The sequence below is a fragment of the Calypte anna genome, chromosome 1, assembly GCF_003957555.1.
Source record: "Calypte anna isolate BGI_N300 chromosome 1, bCalAnn1_v1.p, whole genome shotgun sequence".
NCBI classification, from domain to species: Eukaryota; Metazoa; Chordata; class Aves; order Apodiformes; family Trochilidae; genus Calypte; species Calypte anna.
Genome location: NC_044244.1, coordinates 97,948,622 through 97,971,834, shown reverse-complemented (window position 1 = coordinate 97,971,834; position 23,213 = coordinate 97,948,622). Strand labels below are relative to the sequence as shown.

The window sequence follows — 23,213 nt, the reverse complement described above, 5'->3', positions numbered from 1 at the left end:
GATTCTCCAGTTCTTTGCCTTTAAATAAGTAATTTTAAAGGCTGATAAGCAGCTGGGAAAAAGCAATTAAATCCTTACTGGGAAATAACATTCTGCACTTAATTCTGAATTCAGTTTTTGGAAGATAATGGAATTCCAATAACCTCAAAATTAAAAAATTAAAAAATATACTTTCTGTTTGTGATTCTAAATCTTATTATTTTGTTTAAAGATATATATTAAAGGCATATGACAATACTCTATTGCCCTTAAAAAGTATTTATTCTCCCATTTGATTGGCAGAATGGTTGAATAAGTTTCAAAGTTCACCAAAATGTATGTAGATAATAAATATGTAGCATGTTTGCTTTAGTATATGAAAATGTTACGTAATTAGATTAATTACATTTTAAGTGAACATCCACTTATGTGTCCAATCACATGAAAATCACTGAGGTTCATGGCATGGGTGGAAGTAAACAATAAATAAAAGCCACATACGAAGCCAGATGAAAAGGTCTAATGTGGCCAGTGACAAGCATGAGTGTTCTCAATATGAGGTACTTTCCTCAAGTCGCCTGCAGCTAGAAATCTATCCCTGAAAATTTGACATCTTGAGCAGCGTTGGGTTCTTATTATCATTGTAAGATGTATGCACACAAAGATGACAGTCAGTTATTGAGATAAATGAATGTGCACATGTAGCGTAGATAGTGTTGCATACAAATTTCATTCTGTTGCCTTTGGCATTGCTTGTTTGAGAATGGAGAAGGTGTGTCCTTTATCATACAGAAACCTAGTAATGCTGAAATTTCAAGGGGGATTTTAGGCATGGAGAATCAAAAAATAAAAGTGACCTGTAAATATAAGTTTTTAAAAGATCTGTGTGCATTTCTAGATTGCTGACTTTCTGAAATGCTAAGCATGAGAATGTAGCATATTATTAAAAGGCCATCTATATTTATTCCTGTTTTACAACTCCATAAATCACAGCAGGCTTCTGATTCCAAATTAATATATGCAAGGAATTTCTAAAAAACCCTAAACAAACAGTTTTAGAAAATTTCCACATGTATTTGGGGTATTTGTATATCCAGATACAGATATGCAGCAATATATATTTTAAATGTACTTAAATATTGAAAGCACTGGATTTAACATGGAAATTTATTTACATATCACAATTATTCACCAACTCAGCTGATGATTTCAAACAGTGATCTTCACACATCTTAAGCTCTTAAATCTTACTGATACTCCATACCACTTGTGCTCCTCTGTGACTTGCCACTGAAGAAAAACCCATTCAGTCCATTAAAATATGACACAACTATATATTTTGAGCAAATTTTAATCTCCAACAAAACCTTTTGTAGGAATTTCCTCTAGGAATCACAAGACTCTCTTTTAAAGCATAGATTACATGGAGAGAAGCATTAAAGCAGAAACATTTAAACAACTAAAAATATCATTAAAACCCGCTTTTCTTCCAATATTTTTGAGATTAAAAAAAGGAAGGCGGGGTAGAGGAAGCATTCCCTTGTGGACATTAAGACAGACTTCCAAAGATGTGACATAGCCACTAAAAGAGGCTGAGCTTCCAAGATGGAATTTTATTGCATGTGTTTTATTTTTCCTAAGGGTTTTCCTTTGTTCATCTTTTTTGTTTGTTTGTTTTTTGTTGTTTGCCTTAGAACAAAAGAAGGGTTTAAAAGTTAAGATATAATGATGGCTATGGCACATTAAATTGTGTTGAATTACACAGTTACAATAAAATATACCACAAGTGTGTGTGGAATTACCTGTGTCTATAACTAGAGTACTTGTAGATGGCTAGAAGAAAGCACTTTTCCTCTGCTGGGTCACTATCCAAATTTTCCATTCAATTTTAACAATTAGGCACCTTCTTAAGATCAAGCTCTTCTATTAAAAATATACAGCAAATCAAATCATAGTGCCATAGGAAGTCAGGGGTTGGAAGTGACCTCAAAAGAAAGATCAGAGTCCAACCCCCCTGCCAGAGCAGGGTCACCTACAGCAGGTCACACAGGAACACATCCAGGTGGGCTTCGAATGTCTCCAGGGAAGGAGACAACCTCCCTGGGCAGCCTGTTCCAAATCTGTAGCTGTAACACATCTACACAATCTATGAGCCATCTTTGCTACTTTTTCTCTCAATAGGAAATTCGAGAAGTACCTATGGACTGCAGATCAATGGCTTGAACTGACGAAATACGCAAGGAAATACATGCATGGTAATTTTTGTAGGAACACATGAAGAATCGCTGCTACATTTCCCTCTCTGACTAAGCTCATACTTAGTAAGTCCAGCACTGTAAATTCTTTTGTGGTATTTAGGGCAGGAAACAACAAAATCATCTTGGGGGGCAGTATCTGAACTCATGCAAATTACAACTAGTATTAGCTTGTGGATGCTTAACAGTTAATTGAGGCGTTTTAAGTCGAGTGCTTCAGCTCTTCTCATCTTTGTGCGCCCACTCCAGTAGGCACCAGTTGGACTTCACAGTAACAAATTATATAATGGTTTGGGAAAACAACAGACAGTGTAACATTTCCTCTCAAACCTCCAGAAGAACTGTTACCATACTGCAGGCAAAGATAAGACCTTTCTTCCTACAAACAAGATACGCAGCCAACAGTTCTACTGCACTACTCTGGTAAGTGGGAGAAGAATTGCTTTAGGAACTGCCAAAGCCTGAAGTCAAATTTTGAAATGACGAAAATTTATACAGAAATTATGCTAAGGCACTTTTTGACTTTCACACCTCTTCGGGATCTTGTTCTGTGCCTACCAGAAAATTTATCAGGGCTGCGCAAGTAGAGAGTACAAAAATAGCACAAAATACCAATGAGAGAAAAAAATTGTGATTAGCGGTTCACAGATGATCTTCAGCTGCCTGTAACACATATGGTTTGCTGTATGTATAAGAGAATATAAGATAGCATGGTGACTTACAAAGACTTACTGAAACCTATTTTTCTACCTGCCTGCCTGCCCTCAGTTTGCTCCTCATGAGTAAAATTGATCATTCAAGCAAGTCCACTTCATTTATTTATTTAAATGATAGTTGGAGATGTTCAGACAGAAAACTCTAGGCACCCATAGAGTTAACCAGGTCCAAAATTGTAAATTATGGCCACCCAGCAGCGAAAAGTGATATACAAATAATGAATCAACTCAGTCAGCAATAAATCAAGTCCATAAAAACTGACCCAAGGGTTCTATAACATAGCACCAAGTATTCAATATAGCTGTACACATACATATACTTATCCAAAGACCATGTTTTATGTATCTATGTGTATTGTGTGTGCATGGATAAATTTCTGTATGTATAAATCCATACCCAACTGTCTGAGTTAAGAAATACTTTCATATATGTGGGTAATTCATCTACTTCTCAAAGAAATGTGCTATGAAATATGAGAAAGAATGAAACCAAGAGATAAATGCATTGGAAGTCCAAATACAAAGGTGACTGGCATTTTCTAACTTTTTTTTTAGTTCCTAGCTTCATTCTGTTTAATAAATGAAATCTGCTCTGTTGCAAAATAATTCTAAGGCAAATTTAAATCTGTAAGAAAATTAAATTTAGACTGCAGAATAAAACACTGACCTCTTTGTTTAGCCAGGGTTTCTGTATATAATATCATAGATTTCACATATTTTACTCTTATACACTACAGCATACATAGCATCACATTTTGTTTGAATTAAATGTGTCAGGCAGGTGATATTAACCTGTGAGACATGGTCTTTGCTTTGAAAGTGTACCATCTAATTATAAAAGATAATAAAACACTCAAAGAACAAGGTGAGTACAAGCAATTGTAACTAGTAGTGTTACCAATTGTAGATACAGTAAAACAGAGCTTTTATTTCTTAGTTAGGAAACATAGTTTGCTCATTTCCCTCTATGTGGCCTACCTAGCATTCCAGAATGGAATAGTACATCCATATGACTTCCCATTGCAGTACAGACTGAAAGGCACAGAATGTCAGCAATAGAAGACAACTTTGCAGTTTTCAGGGAGAAGAAAATATTAGAAATTAATACCTATTTTATTTTAAACAGTGTATCTTATTCCAGGTCTTGTGGACCTCATATATTCTTCCCTACCTATTTTAACATGCTTACATTTCAGACAATAGGCCAAAATGTGTTTGGAAGAGGTCTTCAACAATGATTAAAGTTTTTCTTGTTCAACTTCAAAGTTTGGCCAGAGAAGTCAGTCCTGCTTTTAGTTCCACTCTCTAGGACCCCAGGAAGGAACATGCTGACTCCTCCAGATCAAAGACACAAAAAATCCTGTTTGAAACAAGTTTAAAACATACTTTCAAGTGGTATTCTGTGTTGTGAATCTGTCATGTGCAAGTCAATTGCTCCCCCCTACCATACAGACCAAGCAAACAGACAAGAGGCCTGAAGGTAGACTATATAAAAGATGGTGCAAAATGCATAGGAAGCTGGATTTTTTTAAAAAGAAAGAGCATTTAAGGTAGATAAAATGACAACAGATTGAAGCTGCTGTTTCTAGCACCCCTACCAATCTGGCCAGGATACATCAGAGTCAGAATTGGATTCGTTTGCTCATGCGACTGCCTTCCCCTCTTTTATGGCCTCATTATTATAGCTGTATCTACAAGAAGAGGGGTATCTACAAAGGCTTAAGGGTTATCTGTGTCCTGAATTGTTTGGTGACTTCAGAGAGGGTTATTCAGAACTTGGCATTATCAAAAGACACCAAATATCAGAATTACCATATGCATTTGATACAGCATCCAGCTACCAAGACTGAGGAAACTGCCAAGACTTATGCAGAATGTCATAAATCAGCTTCAGAAAAGAAAAATCCATAAGTCAGCATATCCAGTTTTCAGAAGTTTAAATTTTAACAATCCCAAACTTACTTTCTATAAACATGGCTTTTGTTAATCATAAAGGAAGATTTAATTCAAAATAGGCTGTATTGGCTCACATTAATCAGAACCAATTTCTGAATAGAGAGCTATGCTTATATGAAAATTTTTTAAACAGTAAAATGCTTCCTAAAATGTATTTATAACTACAATAAAAAAAACAAAACAAGCAAACAAACAAAAAAAAACCAAAAATACCCCACATTTAACATCCAGTACTTTTTGGTTTGGTTTTTTTTTCAGTATAAACCAAGACCAAAATCTTTCCACAACAAAAGCAGATGATGACTACCTTCATGACCTTAAATCTGCTCTAGCAAGATCTCAGTTTTTGTTCACAGTGACATTTTCTGAGCAAAGAAAGCAGATTAAACTTAACTAATAGGCAACACATACAACCATCCTTTGGGTAAGTAAAAAATGTTTGGAACTAACCAATTTTTCTATAACACCCAAACAAAGCCCAACTGAGTCCTACATGGGAACTACAATGTTTCTGTGAAACTGTAAATTTAATCTCATTCATAAACCAATCCTAGATGTACTGGTGCATATACAGATTTCACTGCAATCAGTGACAGAAATCAGAAGTAAAAGTGAACTTGACCTGAACTTTGTGTTTGGTATGTCTTAATTTCTCTCCCCTTAAGCAAGTCAGATGATTTGAAGTATCTGTTACACAGGTATGCTTCTTTCAAGCATCATCACCACTGTGCTATTTACACACCTCCAAGGACTAAATCTCAGACAAGCTGAGATTTATTTGCCACAAAAAAATTCTCAGTATTGCAATAATAAGATCAAAAAATAATCCTAACAAACAAAAAATTGTAAAACATTTAAAAAAAAAAAATCCTACCTGGTAACCATAAAAGAAAAAACATACTCCTCAGAAAAATTTAGCAACCTGTTTCCAACTGTGAGTGCCTACACTGCAAAAGACAGAAGCAAGACTACTCTGCAGGGCTGTGTTGAAAAGACACCAAAAATGAAGCCAAGGATGGTTTCAGACTGGCTCTTCAGGAACCACCAGACAATACCAGGTGGGTTTATGCAGAGGGAAATACCACAGCTGACGACTTCAAGAGGATTTCAGTTTTTAAATGTTATTCTAGGTATTGACCAATATTGTATTACTTTTCTAAGCTCATGTTGACAGGTCAATAGCATGGATTTAAGAGAACTCAATAGCACGGGGCATACATCATCGACTGGAAATTTCCTACATTCCTACGAGTCTCTAACAGCACAGTCCTAACTTTCAATTTCAAAGTGCAGAAGTATGGGTAGATATAACTTCAGTAGGACTTGTACTCTATGAAAGACAATTTTCAGAATGTGGATCTCTCACGGCCGTTGTGCCAAAATATGCAATTTTTAAGGTCTTGATATAGGGTCTTCTAAAGTGAATTGTTCTGACAGTACTGAAGTTATCAAGAGCTTTGAGGGAGATGTTCATAGGTCTTCTATAATGAGCTCCCACAAGAATTTGAGGGCCTTTAACATTCAAAACCAAGGTTCTCATAAACTTAAAAGTGCAACAAAAAGAACAACAAAATCATCACACTCTGAGGTGAAAGAATAGAAATAAAGAAGAATTACTCTGATTTTTTTTTCTCCTAGCATGGATCTGTGCAGTAATCACTTTTTTCAGCTTTGGCTTCAATCATCCAGTGATCTTCTGAGGTGCAGCAGATTTGGTTCAGACTCCCATTTGCCTCAAATAGAGGACACATCTCCTCAGATGTAAATTACAGGCTCCTAGATCATTCCCGTGACCACTGCACTTCCTGCACTTGATTGCCTGTGAAAGCTTTCCTCCCTGCAAGCTGCCTCAGCAGCTTCTCAAGAGAAGAAGGAATTTCTGTCTTCCTCTGGGAGGGAATCTGAGCCCTTTATGGCATAGAATACAAACTGAGAACCAAACTAGGAGAATAAAACTTCTCACAGGTGGCAAAAAGTGCATTCTTTCATATATTTCCAAGTTGGTATTTTAACAATTTTAAAATTTGAGATAGATTTGACTTCTCATTCAAAATATTTTCTCTCAAAACTTTAGCATCAAGTTTACTTCAGAAGAAGTGCTTGCTCTACCAACTAAACACTATAAATACACAAATATTTTGCAAAATATAACCCTGGAAAAATTTGTTTTCTAAAATAGCTTAAAAATTACTGACTCTCTGACTTTTGACCAAGATGACAAGTTAAAGAAATAAGATCACATTTCAAAAAAGCACATAAACTTAGGTTAAGTTTCTGTTGTATTTATCTCTAAGACTAAACTTAGTAGAACTCTAACTTTTATACCAAGACTATGCATGACATACAAAGTTGTGAAAGTACTAAAACATTTCATTTAATTTGTGCAACATAGTCAAAAACCGAAACACACATCCCAGATTGTTCATTTTTCATGAACAATTAAACACAACATTCATCTATTACTCTGCCACATTTCCCTGTTCCATCAGTGATAACTGCAGCTTTTGTGAGTGCAGCACATGGAAATCATAAATCACAGAGCCCTTGTATTTTTTGATGTCTGTGCACAAGCTTTGGGCTACAGGACAGGTAAAAACAAGGGAACCACAAGCAAATCTGTGACTTTCATTTTTATTGAAGGAGCACTGAAAAGCCACTGGACCAACTACAGATAAGGTCTCTGCAAGATAGAAAAAAATTAACTTACAAAGAACAAGGAGGAGAATGCATGAACACAATAGTAAAGATCAAATCCCCATTTCCCCACCAACAGAGCAGCCCAGTGTCATTCTTTTTGTTTTCTCTTTTTTTTTTTTTTTTCCCCCAACTCTAGATACTCCAAACAAATCCAACAGGCAGGGAAGGTCCTGCAGATCTCAGTCTGTTCACAAATGTTCAGGCCTCTGTTTCCACAGAGAACTATTCTACATAAGCTGATCTTTAGCAATGGACTGTGAAGCCAGAAGGTACTTGGAGTCTCTGTTACTCTTAAAATAAACCAGCACAGGTTGCAACCGAGCAGAACAAAACATACAGTTCCCATTCTTTATATACATCAGGATCTTTGCTCCCTGATGCTCATGTTTCCCATCACCACCCTTTAACTATTGTATGATCTGAGAGTTGTGGGCTACTGCTAGGCTCTCCACTGAGAAATACACCTCAGTGTCAGCAGGAACATGCTGCCTACCAGTTCTGCTCTTCCCACTCAGCCCTTGCCTTTGGAGCAGTGAACTGCTTATTGCTCAGTGTGTAAAATGGAAGTGGTTGGAGCATGAATAGCCCAGGAGAATACAGAGAGTGAAGCCTGAAGAATAGTTCCTCTCCCCTTGTCTCCTCTGCTCACGGCTGGGGGCTGCCCGAGCTATTCAGGGGGGCTTTGAAGCCCTGCTGGGATAATTGCTTCCTTTTCAGTAGTTTCTTGCTGTTCCCCTCAGATGTCAGGGTGGGTTTAAACTCCTGGCACAAATTTTGTTGTTGTTAAAGGGCATTGTAAACTGCACCAATGGAAAAGATAGAAAAAAAGTGGCTGGAAGCGGGGAGAAACCGTTCTGGGCACTGTACGTGTAAGCTGCTTGATTTTTTCCATTTGTATTTACAAAGCAAAAGTAAACAAAATAGATACGGTATGGAAATCATTGTCTCCTGTTTGTGGCAGTTTGCTATTGGTGGAATGGGACTGCAAAAAAGGCAGAGAAATTGAAGTTACTCAGCATTATCATTTTGCCTGTTGTTCTTTAGGCTGCATGCCTCATCTTTGACATCATTTGTATGAACAGTGGAAAAAACCCCACCACATAATGAATAGGAAGATATATTTACATATAGCTAACAATGTTACCTGATCAGATTCAAGTTCCTGTGAAATGAATTACCTTTTTTATGTCAGCAACAGGGAAGTTAAAAACTGCAATTGCATTCCCATAGTAAACCTTCCTCACTTAAACCATAGAAACAGCCAAACTACACTTCCAAAACAAAAGCAAACCCAGTTGTTCAGTCTAAAGTAAGCACTTTTAAAGACATGACTGTTTATTTGCTCAGGACTTAGCATGACAAACAGAAAAGAAGATACACTTCTGTATTTAAAAAGACTCATCCACCTAACATTCTGGTCAAATTTTTCAAAAGTAGATGGTAAAAGTTAGGAATCCTTGGCCACTGGTAGGGTCAGCTGTAGTCAACACTGAAGACTATCAGATGGACATACTGACATGGTCAGCTAGCTGAGTCTGAAATTCTGCTTTCAGAATCTGCTTCTGAATGCAGATCACCAAAAGGTGCTGCCTGCAGCCCATAGAATGCAAAATTCCGTAAGGCTTCATCGCCACTGATTAGGGACAACTTACAAATGGGATGAGTAAACGTTGCTCTGAGCTGGAGTCCCACCAAGGTCTGAACTAACCATTCCTGAGACACTCCGCGAATCCAGACAGCACGCCAAATACATAAAAATATTATTTAGAAAAATATTTATGAATGGCGTTTTTCTGCAAGTCTTTGCTAACTTTCTTCTCATGCTGATGAATCTCAAGGATAAGTAAGGAAAATGCTGCAAAAGCACTCAATGAAAATTGCTAGGGAGAGTTGACATACGAGAACAGACATAGAAGACAGACAGTATTTAAAGGACTGTCTCGATTACATCTACAAAAACTGAAGACCTTATGAATAAGCTTCCTTTGTCTTCTTCCTAGTTTTCTAACACATACAATAACAGGATCTACTGCTACTGCAATATATAAACAAAATTAACTACCCTAGTATCCACACGAGAGTACAATCTTCCATCAAATTTTGCTAAGAGAGAAGTTCTCTCTCATTTACCTTAGATGAAATGTTTATTCCAACACAGATCCACTGGTTTCACTTACTTATGTACAGAAAAGGTAAAGAAATGATACTTGCTACCCTTGCAAATTCACATTAAATGGAAAACTAGTACTGTGGCTTTCAAACCCTGGATAAACATAGAGAAATCAGTGGCAAAAGTTCTAATAATACTCAAGTATTATAAGCATAAAAACAATGTTGTGAGATGAGTTCATCAACTATGCACTGTATTTTGCATTATACTACGAGACATTATATTTCAATGTACTTCATACAGAGTTTTTCTAATACAGCTATATTGTTGACTTTTTTTAAAGACCAAATAAAGCCAAATTCTACCAGAATGACCAAAAAAGTAATAACTTAAGAGCATGATTGATTTAGAGGGTGAAAGGAAGCACCCTGAAGATCCTGTTTCAAATAGCTCCATATGACACACATGACAAAAGTGCCATAAAATCACAAAAAAGTTTTGTCCTGTGAGGAGATGCACTTTCAGTGGATAGCAATGAAATACTACATGTTTTCCCTGGAATTTGGCAAGAGATGTTTGGTAGAATACTATATTAATATTTCTAATATATATTTTTAAAAATGCTTAAATGTTCTTAAATTTCTGAATACAAAAGTTCTGGAAAATCCTATTAGATTCAAACTTTCATTCAAGACTGGTAAGAACTAAAGCATAAATGGTGCTCTATGGGTATTAATACTACTCCTTTGAACATCCATGCAAGGAACAAGGTGAAATGCAGGCCATTCTATGCAGAGAAGATTAAAATAATATATTTGCTGTATCTAGACTTGTTTTTTATAATGTATTATATTTTGATCCAGGCTCATCCTGCACACACAGAAACAGAAGTATAACCTAGTAAACTATGGGCTACTTGGTATTAAAAGTAATCTACTCCATAGCAGAAATAAAAATTGCATTGGCATTCTCCACTGCACCTAAATAAATAGATCATCTTTACCTTATAGAACTTTTCAAGATTAGCTACTGTCAATTCTTCAATAAGAATACATGGAAGTCATTTGAAGCAATGTAGGAGAAACAATAAAACTGATTTTGGTTTCTCTTCCTTGCATTATTTCATGAACACAAAATTGATAACCATTAGCAGTATCCAGAAGTAGATCTGATCTGGTTTTTATCAGAGGACAATCTTGAGGGAAAAAACAATGAACACTGTTAAGAGCACACTTATAGGGTACAGTGGATTAAAATATTTGGAAAATCCATGCCAACAAACTTCTCTTATGAAAAGAGATCCCTTGAGCAGGTTATCAGTCCCACTGACATGAACAGTATTTGCAAAGATAATTTTCTGGGTGAGCAAACCAAAACCCATTTTAATTACAACTAGCTAATTGTCTAATACTGTACCTTAGTAAGACAAATAAACAAAGTATCCTTAACCTGTCAGTAGCTAGAATTTATCCTGCAATGCCAGAACTTTTTTGTATCATCACACACTTCTGCCACTGTGCAGCTACGTAGCACTTTAAGCAACAGTTCAGATATGAATCTGCCCATTTTCAAAGAAAATGCTTCCTCATCTTTTTTCCTTTTGCTATAGCCATATAGTTATCTTAACAATTTAAGAAAAACAGAAATAAAGTTATAAGTTTTAAAATTTCAAGTCTAATTTATCAGAAAGTTAGGAAAAAATAGAATTAATTCCCCCCAAATCATGAAAACATATGCCTATGTGAGCACAGTGAGAGACTGAGGTTTCTGTTTAAATTATATGAAACACTTGCAAAGGCTCCAAATGAACAGGTATTTCGAACATCACAAGCTGTAATGATGTGTTAACCCTGGTGACAGTCAGAACAGAAAGGTCAAAGGTTCAGCTGGCATCCCTGGGGGTGATCATTCAAGGTGAATTTGAGACTCATTGACAGCAGCACTGTAAAACTGACGCTGCAATCTAAGAAACATATACGTTAAAAAGATGAAGAACTGCCTTTTTCTTGAACTTTACAGAGCAGTAGAAGAAATGGCCTTTTGTTAAGATGGTTAATGTAAGGACAACACAGTTTGTGACCAGCTGAAATCCTAACCGCAAACATTTTCTGAGGTTACCCTCTATTTTTGAATCAGCAGGCTTACAAGTTTGGTTATTCTGGTTGTTCCAGATATCCTTAATCTTGCAAACTTTAAAATCTATTTCCCCATACCCTACTTAAAATGCCCATATTACTAAGCTTAAGGTTTCTCCTCCTACTGAAAAAACCTGTTACAGCAATCAACATTTGTTAGCTTCAAGAATAACAGATTCAACAGATGACCTCTTATACCACTGAGGCCTTTGATTTTGTATGACAAAAGTAGAGCAACAGCTTTCACATCCCGCTGGGTAATTCTTAATATTAATAAATTAAAAATACAAAAGAGACTGCTAAGTCATATAACAAGGACATTTTCTTAACAGAAAGTCTTAGTAAGACAAAACTGAGAATGAATATAGAGTATGTCCATAAAACTCCAGCTGGCAAAAGGAAAATAATGTAACATCAAACAAGCCAATAACAATAAAAAATGAAGCAGTAACAGAAACAGCAACATAAAGATGAAGACTGTCAATTCATTTAGCACTTCAAGAAGGGGCCCTCTCCTTCGCTATAGATTATACTTTTTACTTGCTTGGAAAGGGTGAAAGATTTGATTCACTGAAGACAATGATAATATTCACACTGACTTAAGTAATGTCAGAATTTAACACTGAGAGTTCATGATGTGTACAAAGTATATTTTACCAAAATATAGTGACCAGAGTCATTGTGAATGCAAATTTCTCATGAGTTATAACCATGCAAAGTACATACAATAAAGACATTTCTAGTTTACTAATAAACTTCTGAAATAAGCTTCCAGGACACTTCAGCATATAACTTGAACAGTAAAGAGATGTTTTCTTTCAAATAGAATAAAATCTCAAAATATTTGTAGCTGGGCTAAATCCTGAAAGTGTTACACAATCACTAATACCTAGAGTGGAGCATAGCCTGAGTATGTAAGTGAGAATATTATTCCATTGTTTTGTCTACAAAAAAGCTTATTCATTGTTTAGAATGTAATAATACTTTACAATTCGGCAAAGTGGCACAACACAGTTTTGTTGAAATAGTGTCAGGCTGCTTTACATGTATGAATTAATTCAGTCCCAAGACTCATGAAATGCTGAATAAGAAGCACTTATCAACTTCAAGGCTTGCCCAGAATCACATAGAAAGGTTGCAGCAGCCAAGCAATCTGCTTTGCTTAGCTTGCAGACTTCCTACCTCAAGGCAATCCTTACTGGACAATAATTTTCTCTGTAAATGTTTTGCAGTTCACTTTTAAAAACTGTGTTGCAATGACTGTACTGTCTCATGGTAAAAGCAGGTCACCTTTAATTCTGTTCAGTACACAGCTCTACCAGGGAGTACTTGTTCCTGGAATACCTACCACGAACCATAAAATAGCTTCAATTGGATACCTGCAGCTTCTGTGGTAACACTTTACCCTGAACAAGCAATTTTTTTCCAACTTGATTTGCACCAGGTCTTACCACAGAGAAATGTTTAAACTGAAAGCAGAGTTAAAACTAGTCCTAAAAGACAAATTATTTCACTTCTGCAGAGTCTGAAATTTCTACCACAGTGGAGGGAAGCCTCTCGACATTGTTCGCTATCAAATGCTTGGCATTCTGAATACACAGACACTTGGAAAAGCAACGATTGAGCCTTAATAATTTTTTTCAGGGATCCAAACTTCACATTTTGTGTGGGAAAGCAAAGCTACTTAGCCATACATCTCTATGGCTAGTTTCAAAATTAAATATATTCCACGTAGCACTACAAATATTTCAAGATCTACACCAGGAGAGCATCTTCCCTGGAAGGTTTGTGAATTTTATTCTCTCCTAAACATATAGGTAGAAGAAATTACTCACTTTTCCCCTCCTATCTCTGTGTAATTTATTCTTTCCCATGCAGCCAGGACCAGGAGGACTAGGAGAAGCAAGTACACAACTGACAACAGCAGCAAAGAGCTAAAGGAAAGCTCTTGAGTTAGAAGCAAATGAGCATAATTAGATCCAAATAGAACTAACCACCCACAGTTCCATGGTAAATAAAAGACAAATATTTATGTGACCGTGTGCCAAATAGATACTTCTTAGATAATGACTTTTCAATAGAAATAAAAAAACAATTAACTGCTCAATGCAGCATGAGCATTACTGTGAATTGCTATAGCCAAGGAACCAAAGTAGCTTGTTTTCCTTTTAAGGAGAGCAACCATAAAAAGGCAGACTTGGTCTTGTATAATATTACACAGGAGTCTGGAATAACACCCTGCAATGTGTATGTTAGTCCCACACTACTGCACATGGTGAATATCTGAGCTTGGCAGTAAGTAATTGTTGAGTATATTATTACCTGGAGAGAGAGAAGTACTCTGCTGGGTCGAGGAAACGCAAGAACTGAAAATTATTATTTTTGAAGTGCTGTGATTTGGACTGGGCTTTTCATATAACCAGAAGCATCACAGGAAACTCAGTAAGGCAAAACTATCCAAACAAAGTGAAATAAGCAAAAATGAAGTTGACAGAACTTTCAAAAAGTAGACCAAAAAATCAAAGCAAACCAAATAAGAAGCTCTAATCACTTACATCTGTTCATGGCTCCAAAAACGGGCCCTGTTCTCTACTATTTTTATTCTACATTTTTCTTTTGATTATGAGAACATAATATGTGCAAACTCAGCACACAGATTGTTGAGGTTTTATTAAACATGCTTTTAGAGTTAGTGTCATTTTTACTTTACAAAACTAATTCCTAAAGAAAGCATGATACACAATAAAGGCTTAGTTAGCAGTTATCCGATATTTAGATTTTAAGTGACAACATGTGGCTGCTGTGGTGTGCAAGCAGCTAGGAATATCAAAAATGCCAAGAACAATCAAGTCTATAAAGTCCACTGGAGACTTTCAAGAAGAAAAATGTACTTTTTTTTTTTTTCCCCTTCCCTCCTAATGGAGAGGGTTTCAGTGTTTGGAAAATAGCAGAGTGAGGAGTTGGGTTGCTTCACTTCACCAACTCAGACTTGACACATACAATACATTGATTTCTGAAGGATATTTGTGTGTTACAAGTCCTTTCATCCTTTACTAATGGAAATACGTCTGTACACAAGTATAAAGCAAATTCATAATACAGTGAAAATAAAGTAAAAGCCTCAAAGGTCTAGAAGTCTGCATGAATGAACACTGGAATGCAGAAAATTTTTAGTGCTTTTTTGTACTTTTGATCTGTTGGGATTCCAAGTCCCACATCCAATAGACTGAATACTCTGAACTTGTTCTCTGCCTGTACACAGTGTACACACTTCCCAATCTGAGTCCTAAAGTTTGGTGTGTCAGATTCATAAAAGGCATTAAAATATGAACCTTCAAATATTGCTTTCTTTCTCATTGCTTTTGCTCATTGATGAGAAACTGAACAAGGAACACAGCTCAGCAGTCCCTAGCAGGCTGGGGAGAACAGTGTTTCTGGAAAGGGATTTTTAACTTACAGGAGGATTTCCACACTCTACATGTAGGCTTTCCACACAGATGATGAAGGGAGAGAAGAATTAACTTTCTAAATCCAATCTTCCTTTTTATTGTGCGTAATATAAGCAAAGGCTCCTTTCCTGACTGCTTAAAAAAACTAACCAAACAAAAATGTTTCTTTTTCATTAAGAGAATAAAATGAATGAAGAAATAATTTCCCTCCCACATCCTTTCTTCATTTCCCTTACCCATCCCAAAAAAACCCCAACAACCAGACTCTCAGCCAAACAAAACAAAGAATTTACTTTCTCAGCATAATAAATCACCTTTGTTCCTAACTATTCAAATCATGAAGTCCTACATGCTCTGGATAGCTCAAGTAAACTCATTTGAGATAACAACCACCTGTTTTCATTAATTATTTTTTAAGGAAAAGCTTCCCAGACTCCATTTCTTTAATTTCATATGGTCCCAGAAGTTCATAACTCTCAATAACTCAATTTAACAAGAAAATCCTGATAGTCTTATGTCTACGCCTGTCAAAGTCTCAAAACTCAGATATCTAACACGTACTCTAGTTGCTGCAGGCATTTATTTTCTTTTAGTATCTAGGTCATCAGTTCATGATTAGGGGCAAAAGAAATCCATGAAGAATTTTGACTAAGTGACAGGTTTTCAAATGCCTTTAAGCCCACAGTGAATCTGCAAAAGAACTTCATTCTTCTTCACTTTACCTTTATATTCAAAAGTAGAAATCAGTGTAAAATAAAGCTCAGCATAGAAAAATACATATTACTTCACATTAAAAGAGTATTTTTCACTACTGCTGGGTACAACAATACCAAGAAAACATGGTTACACATATCTAATGCCTAACATTTTAAATGGCGAGAAGACAAAATAGCTGAAGAAATGATGCCAAGGAACTGATGCAAAGGATTATTTTTTAAAGTTTTGAGAAAAAAATCAGAAGAAACAGATATGCTTGTGTATAGAAACAATATGACCAGCAATAACTTGGTTTTAAATGCCACCAATTAAATCACCATAAGTGTTTTCATGTAATATGGAATTATGATGAATTTTTATCTCATATATCTCATAACCCTTAAACAGCAGATTCCACTATTACTAGGGATGCCCTTGGAAACTCAGATCAGTTTGTTTCTAGATGCAAAACCTAGTCTCTGTGATAGCCATCACAAGCCTACAGAATCTGGTGCCCTCCCCACAGATGTTCACAGCTGTTTGACACTGGGTCACCTTTCTGCCGTGTGTCATGACATTCTTTCCCTTTTCACTAATTCCATAGATCAATATTATCTTTTGGAGATGTCAACTGAAAAGAAACATCACATCAGCTGGGACCAATGCAAGGTTCATCCAGTTCTACACTTTATCCAGCAACCTTGCATAGACGATTCAGAGTTAATATGAGCCATTAAAACCAATTAGAACAGTATCAGCCATTGAGCATGTCTCAAGAACTTTAGACTAATGGGTTTTTTCCTCACCATTTTCTTGCAACATACATCACACTAATGGAGAAAGCATCTTGTTCCCCCAAAGAATTATACAGGATAGCTGAATGTGAGAGTACCGAGAAGGAAGGGAATGTCCACATGGGTGTTTTCAGGCCATTTGCTTTGGCTTGGTACGTGGAGACCTTAAGCCAAGGCAAGCTCATTTTGCCCTTACCCTCAGCACAACAGAAGCTGTGTGGCCCTATTAGTACAATACCGTGCTGGAGTGATCCAGCCTGTCTCCCAGCACGGCTTGTTAGCTCAGGCTCGGCGCCACATTAACCGCTGCCATATGGCTTCTGGTCGAGTCAAAGAGGGAACCAAATGAGATCACATCTGCCTGACAAAATCTGAGTAGCTATGTTCTTTAAAATGGCAAACCTGCAAAAAGCTGCCAGGAGAGAAGCTTGTAACAGGTTCGGATTTTTGAACCGCATTTACTTCAGAGCCTGGAGAAATTCAAGCCCTGGCTATTAAAAGCTGTGGTCAGGCTTGGAAACTGCTCGTGGATGTGTTAGAGATTAAAAGTTTTGTCTCAAAGAGCTGAGGCTGAAAAATGATGCGAGCATGGTAAGACTCCAGATAACATGGAATAAGAGAAGGAGGAAAATAAATTAAAAAAATAAAAGTATGCTCGATGTTTTACCTTCTTTCTGTTAGCTCAGGCTATTGATTTTTTTATAGCCTTCCAAGATGAGCAGGGTCCTCTGTTGAAGAAGATGATGTGTTTTAGGGATCAGCCAAAAAATCCACGATACACAAAACGATGTGACAAATGCTAACCCAGGATTAAGGTGCCACTGAAAAGAGATATGTGGTACAAAAAAAAAAAAAAAAAAAAAAGACATGGGAAGCAGGCGCACAGAAGATGATACTCTGATAACTTTGTCTGAGCACAGAAAGAGTGTCTGTGCAGATGTGGAAACTCAAATGGTTTAGATAGTAGCAGAAAAGGCAGGCATGAAGACAGAATTGAGGAGGAAGATGGGAAAGGTGCCCTGATGATAATGCTGGGGACAACCAAAGCACACGCCACGGCCAGAACACAGAACAATGATGATCCAGGATACATTTTGAATGATTTGTGAAATCTGGAGAGTAGAGAGATTCCAGCAGGGCAACAGGGACCCTGAGACAGAGCTTTAAGCATGAATACAGAAAAATAATGTCATATTTTGAAAAAGCTTAGATGAAGAAACAGCAGGACTTAACCCATTCTCACTATCCTTTCAGGACAGCTGGGTGTTCTAAATTATATTTCATAATCTTTACATTTTTTTCCTCTTGGGGTGCCAAGTCGACTCACAGCAGTTCCAGTTGTGTTGCCAGAGGAAGCAGTGATAATAGCAGAGTATAAATCAGTAACAAAACCTACTTTTGATCCTCAAGGAAGCCACCATTGTAGAGATCAGGAGACGAAGTTTAAAGAGAAGTAGAGTGGGAAGCCAACCCTCTCAAGGAGAGAGAAAAGGAGACAGAATTAAGAAAATGGCCTGGGATGAAAGGAAATTGCTGAGCAGCAATAAAGACATATTGGGAATCAAAAGAAAAAATACACTGCTTTCTAACCCTCCTGGGGCATATAGGAAATTGCTGCTTACCCTTTAATCTGCCCCCAAAATAAAAACAATTAAAATAAAATTCTAAGCTGTAGGTACTTTCTATACCCCTTCTCCTCCCCCTAATTCCTTTGTGTTCTGCATAGCCAGGCAATGACCTTCATGCAGCTTTCCATAGGACAGACTAGGATACCAATAGCATCACATCTCAAGGAATATACATCCTTTTACTGTGTCTCTAAAATACATAATCTGGGGACAATAAGATGTTAAGAAGTTAACGATTAATAATCTAATGAAAAAGAGAGGAGGGTAGAGAAAAAATGAGAAATGGAGAAAAAAGAAATAAGGATAAACATCTTGAATTAATTTGGAGTGTCACTGTAACAGGATGGTTTGTGTCAGAAACATCACTGTTTTAAAAGTTTTAAGATTGTTACTCCTGCAGAGCATGTAGCAACAAATTCAATTAGTTTTTGTTTCATTTTTCTCATTTCACCTCCCCTATGCAACTTTTCCCAATGAAATTTAACTATAGAAGGAAAGGCCCCTTTCCTAAACAGGAATTCATGTCTGTTTTTTCCACTGCTTCCTCCAATACAAACAACACTTTCTCTTTTTTTTTTTTTTTTTTTTTTTTTAACCAACAGGCATAGTAATTTCTTTCATTTATTTTTTCTTTCTTTTTATGACCAAGATCACACTTGGATCACCTATGTAGCTTTAAACTTCCCAAAGAACAATGAGAAGAATAAACCAGGTTCTCATGCAGAATGAACCAAATTCTCTTTGACAAAAAATTAACAAAAAATTGGGAGCAAATAAATAAATTATCTTCCCATGGATTGTACCTTTAAGGAGTTTTTTCTGTCACAGCAGAAAATCAGAAGCTTTGTTTTCACATTCTGTAGAAAACATTTTCATCAGTCACATGTAAAAACAGCACTGTGCAAGACACAATAAATGCTTCGTATTTGTTATGTATTATATAAGGCCAGGAAATGAAACAGGAATCAAGAATTCAAGTTACAACTTATCTAAAATAAGAGTAAGTTATTCAAAACTGTTGATGTCACGAGACAGCCACACAGAAAAGGAATGAAAACCTCTATGCATTATTCATTCTGTAACTTTGATCTTAAAAGCTAAGAAACTTGAACAAGGAAAGATAAATGGCTTTTCAAGCTTTTCTTTAAAAATCAAATGAGGATGATTCAGGATAAATGATAGATAAGAGTTAATACGAAAGAGGGGGAAATTGCAATCACAGTGCTGCACCAAGTTTCAATGCAAAGGCTTTGCTTTTTGTACTCAATTACAAAGGATTTCTTTTTTAGGTACCAGCATCCTTTTCATGTATATGTAAAAGATTTTACCTATTAAAATTTCATGCTCAGTATGCATAGCTTTTTTCTTCTACCACCTACACTGTGACTTCATGTGAACAATTAGGAAGCTTTCTGAAGCGTGGGCCACTACTTGCCATGAAGTCTAAAGAGAAGCATCTGTAAAATACTGACCTCCAAACCTGCCTCAAACATCAACTTTTATCCAGAGCTTATGCTAGACATGTATACGTTCTCCCACTGGGAAAGTATTGATAATTACATGTATTCATATTGCATCCTGATTTTACCAAGGCTTAGTTAATTATGCAAGCATTGCCCCTAAAATAAGAGATTAACTGTGAGAGAGATCCAAAAGCACATGGAGGTTGCCCAGTCTAGGTGGGAGATCCACAAAATCCTCTTTGAACACTTTCCACTCTTGAGAGTCTATAATTACTGTCAGTTTTTGCCTAAAGATATGCTCAAAGGCCCCATCATATTGGTTACATCACTGGTGTCAGCATCTTAAGCACAGGCAATGGCATTTGGGATTCTCAAAGATGGAGAAGCAACACAGTTCCTTAAGGCCAGCTCGAAGCAAACCTAATGCAGACAGACAACACTGTGTTCATTACAAACCACAGCACACCAGCCATTTACATTAAGAGCAAAGCCAAAGGAAGAGTGCCTTAACATGACAGCATACAACAGAATAGGGGTTTTTGCTTCTCTGAAGTTCCATATTGTTACCTCCACCCAACCAGTTAGCCCTAATCAGATAATAAGACTGAGGCTAGATGGGTGGGAGAAAAAGGTGAGTGGATGCAAAAGTTGATTGTGAGTTGAAGGAAACAGGGACTGAGGTGAAAAATTTCATTACAGTGTGTGGTAGGAAGGCAGTGGGAAAATTATTAGAAAGCAGCAGGAGGTTTTGGGGCACAACAGGAAGATATATACTGGGGTATTCACAGGCTTACAAGCAGCCAAATTTCGGGGCAACTGCTGTGAGTGCCCAAGTAAGGCATTGCTAAAGGTACTCATGGCCACTGATGCTTTTGCCAAGTGCACCTAGACAAAATACATTGGGCAAGACCAAGCCCAGTGATTACAGCAGCCAGCAGAAACCAGACTGACTGTACTTCTTCCTCAGCCCGAGGGAATGCAAACTGTTGGCTTTCAGTGCCAAGGCAAGTGCCTGAAACACGTGGCTGCCTCCTAATGACACTAGGCTAGCATGCAAAGGAGATGGCTAGACTGATGGGGTTATGAGCAGGCGTGTTCCTGGTGAAGATACCTGGAAGCCCAAAGTCTTGTCCTAGATCTTTGCTCCAAGCAATATGCAGATCTATGAAGCTGGTCTGGCAAGACAGCAATTCCATGCCAACATCACTAAACTCTGGGAATACACCGAGGAACTTCCCCACCCTGGAGTGCTCCCTTCCCTCTTACTCAGACATGGCCTTACATCTTTTTTTCTCCACCATGTCCCAGCTCCAAGAGGAGCATCAGACAGCCTCTCCTAGTACCAACAGAACATTTCAGAAATGGAAAAATAAATTTTAATTTTACCTTGCTCACTGTGAGACATTAAAGATATTCACTAGACTGCATTGAAACACTCTTTTTCAGCTGTGTGTATTATTGGAGTGATTCTTGATTCTAGTAATCCCAGTAGAGAAATTAACTAGATGACCACAGAACTGCACTAGTTCTGCTCTGGCCTCATAACTGTTTTTCAACTCAACAAATTCAGTTAAAGATAAGCATTTGCTTCACATGCAAGACTATCATTCAGACCTCCTTTTCAATTTAGGGAGAGGGATTAGCAACACTACACCATGCATATGCTTTCATACAGTTGTGTGAAGAATGCACGTGAGAAAAATTGTGTTTAGACCCAATGCACTCAGAAAACTGTTTACAGATAGCATATTCAAGAGCAATGAGGAAAAAAAATATTTGGATGATGATTCTTCATCAGATCCACTCAGCAGACACTGAGGAGCCTAGACCCAGCCTGTCTTGTGCTAAAACACCAGCACTAGGTAAGCTATGCTCAACAAAAATGTCTGTTCCTATAATCCCCCTCACAGATAGCTGTGCCTATACACTTTCATTTTTCAGTTGTTCCATTCCCTACTGTTTATAACCCGAAACACATATAAATTTATTTCTCTTCAAAGCACATTTATTTGCCCTAAAAAAGGACCAAAATACGCGAAGACTACTTTGATTTTTACCATCTCACCAACATACATATATTGATTTCCTTAACCTTACCAGGACAAAACCAAATATTTTCTTTTTACTGCATACCAGAGGAAGTTGTGCCTTATCTTGGATCATATTTAACTGCTGTTTATCTATGCCTCTTGCTTCAAACTATCTGTCAGGAATGAAGCTACGGCCTCTATTGCACTGGCACCCTTAATCAGTGATTAAAGCCCAGCTCTGCTGACTCAAAGATCTACAATGCCATCGCAGATGAGGAAAAAAGCCTCCATATATTAAAATTAAGGTTGCTTCCTGGACATAATATCTTCTTGAAGAAAGTCTAATATGAATCCAAAAAGAGACTTCAAGCATCATCCCTTATTAAAAAAGATAATTAAAAAGTACAGTCTTAATGTTTATTTTAAATACCTTTTCAGAAAGGGAAGTATAAATATTAAACGCTTTAAACAGCTTTTGACACTTATGTAACCCTCTTTAAATGGCAATGCATCAAAGATCTACAGGCCTTTAAGAATAAAAACAACTGGAAACGCTCTAGAAATGGAGCCACTAAAGTATTTCCATTAACAGTGGTTATTAAACTTTTTTTTTTTTTTTTAAGAAAAAGGTGGATTTAATGTAAAAATGAAATTTACTCCTTACACACCAACAAACTTCATCTCAGCTGTTGTGCTCTTATTTTTTTTTTTTTTGCTCCTAATGCTAAAATGAAATGGAAATTACCTAAAGGAGATAAGCTAACTAAAATTAAATAATTCTAAATCATATTTCCAAATTTATTTTTTTTCTCTCATCTGTCCTTCAGCATGTTGTCCATTCCAGGGCCCAATCTCCCCTGCCTCCCAGCCACTGGAGTGAGATAATAGAGATGGTTGCTGTAAAGCTGTTAAGACATACATCTGAATACCTATTTATCCACTTGGCAAAATCCTGCTACAGCTGTAAGTGGATGCAAATCAGCATTACAATGCAGCTTCAGTCTCTTGCCTGTGTGAGAAAGTGCTGCTTAAGACAATGCCAGGCAAACAGGACATAACTGAATGCAGCTGAGCTGGCTGCCATAACACTGTTATTTTACACCTCTGAAAACAAACACACACTCAGGGATGTGAAACAAGTGTGTATCTACACCTATGTCAAAACTCATTTTCATTTGTTTGCATTGGAAACAGAAACTGGTAACACAATCTAACTCCACAAGATGTCATGGTGGAAGAATACTACTAGGTGAGCATTTGATACAATCACCAGAAAGGGAAACCAAACTGAGGGGCTTCATTCTA

The 23,213-nt window shown here is 36.9% G+C and overlaps 1 protein-coding gene across 1 annotated transcript in view; it reads right to left on the bottom strand.

The window, feature by feature from the left end:
* The window catches only part of ROBO1 (roundabout guidance receptor 1), a 289,711-nt gene that overhangs the window by 82,794 nt on the left and 183,704 nt on the right, over positions 1 to 23,213 (bottom strand). The window lies entirely within an intron of this gene.